This window comes from Carex rostrata, chromosome 2 (assembly GCF_964058835.1).
Source record: "Carex rostrata chromosome 2, lpCarRost1.2, whole genome shotgun sequence".
Classification (NCBI taxonomy): domain Eukaryota; kingdom Viridiplantae; phylum Streptophyta; class Magnoliopsida; order Poales; family Cyperaceae; genus Carex; species Carex rostrata.
In genome coordinates this window covers 14,842,892-14,845,037 of record NC_135919.1, presented here as the reverse complement: position 1 = coordinate 14,845,037, position 2,146 = coordinate 14,842,892, and the positions used below count along the sequence as shown (strand labels likewise).

General features: G+C 34.7%; 1 non-coding gene across 1 annotated transcript; it reads left to right on the top strand.

The window, feature by feature from the left end:
* The first annotated feature begins 782 nt into the window (after nt 1-782).
* On the top strand, nt 783-900 carry LOC144550708 (U5 spliceosomal RNA). The gene has a single exon (XR_013510551.1). It is a non-coding gene; the product is annotated as a U5 spliceosomal RNA (small nuclear RNA).
* Nucleotides 901-2,146: the final 1,246 nt, after the last annotated feature.

Sequence of the window (2,146 nt, the reverse complement as noted above, 5' to 3'; positions counted from 1 at the left end):
GTTTTAACATTCCTGACCGAATCCGTATCCGGATACTGTACTGCTTACCCAATAAATATCCGGATTCGTTTCCGAAATTATCCGGATTCGGATTATTAACGGATACAGAGCGGATATTCGTCGGATAATCCGGCTCTGTTCACACCCCTAGAGCGGATATTCGTCGGATAATCCGGCTCTGTTCACACCCCTAGCTTAAATGCCATATATATTATATTTGTTTTATAACGTTTATTGAAAATTATGTAAGGGCCCTCATTTAACAGCTAAACAACCTCAAAAGTAAAACTTAATTCGATTTTTTAAACATAAAAATTATTCTCCTTTGAGGTTGAGGTTGAGGTTGAGGAGAACCCAATTCAATCTATTTAGCTGCGCGCTTTTGCACTTGCATCCAATTGAGTCAAAAATTGGTCTAGTTACTTCCGTCGGATTAACGGATTCGAATGCCTAATTAGCAAGTATGAATTTCGTTTCTATTAAACCTGTTCAATTAATATAGTCTGGAATGACCGGAGGCTGGAGCCTTGTGTTTCGACATCCTGTTGTCCCTGAAAAATAGAGAAAAGCCGGAACCCTAGAAATGAAGAGAAGCCCGGAGCTTAAATGAACGGTTGGATGCATCGTGCTTCAGATATTTTCGGATGTCTACATCTTATCCTGTTATCCGAATGGCAAAAGCGGAACAACATCGAGGAGTTTAGTCCCACAAGTTCTATCCTAAGATAAAGAGCATTCTCTCGTCTTATATAACCGACCGGCTTCATCCTTACAAATCACGCAGCTGCGTGGTGAGCACAGAGCGAACTATTCTTTCGCCTTTTACTAAAGAATACCGTGTGCTCGCCACTTTTAAGCAGCATACGTCAATTTTTGAAGGGGTTGTTCCTTGTGGAATTCCCCAACAATCCGCAATTTAAGTATTTTATTGTCCTTGTGTACTACGTTCTTTCTGAAATTAGTTTGGTAGAATGGTGCTCTTTTTCATCTTTTGGGCCTTTAAAATAGGGAGCTCAGCTATGTAAAACTGGACCCTATGAGAGCTCATTATTAGTTCAGCGATGTAAATTTAACGCATCGGGGGCAAACTTTTATGACAGTCCAGTTTTGGTGGAGCTAAGCTCTTCCTGGCCCATGGACCTGTAGATGAAACAATCTGCTTTCATATATTTTTTCGGTGTAAAATAATATATATTTCAAATAGTAATATCACATAGTTTCGAAGAATGATTAGCGAATGAAAAACGTGGTGTGACTAACAGATCTGGTCACATCACGTTACAATACCTTATCAAAAAATTTCATGTGATGTTAATTAAAATAATAGAGAATAGTCACATATCGTCATAGAAAATTTCATGTGATGATACATGATTGATCATGTTTAATTAAATTTTTTTTCCAGTTTTAAGTTGGTTCACAGAAAATAAAAAATTATTACAAAATAAAATTTAAAAAAGATGTTGATAATTATATTTGATGTTGTCGTTTTTCAATTAAAATGAGGAACAAAAGTTTATTCGGGTTTCCATTTTACCGGGGTAGTCCATTTGTACCAGTAAAAACCAATTATCTCTGAAAAATAATTTAATTGGTGTTGGTGGACAGTCCTCTTTCCTCTCTCTCTCTTTTTTTTTGAAAAACTTGGCAGCGGCTGCCAAGGTGCTTTCCTCTCTCTCTCTCTCTCTCTTTTCTGTGCATTTCCCGTGAATTTTGTTGAATTTTTTTTGTGATTTTCAACGAACAAAGTAGTACTTGATTTTTTCATATTAAGAAAACAATTTTTAACCTTCTTTATAAAATTTAGTGTATCATTTTTATTTTTAAGCCACCTGAATTGTATGCCTTGTATTGCATTGATGCTAATTTATATTATTCTTGTTATATGTGTCTTTTTAACTATGATATAATATAAGCATTACTATGAAAAAAAAATATCAAGTTCTTATTGATCGTGTTTATTTAGACTAATTTTTAGTTAAAACCTTAAAGGTCTTATCCATTTCTTTATTTCTCGTGTTTTTAATTTTCCTTTATATAATATTTCATTTAACGAAAGTGGTGCAATCATACCACCTGTTTCCAGTTAATCGAAACAAAAATTTAAACGCATGTTTATAGAAAGATGCTCTACTGATCCTGAAAG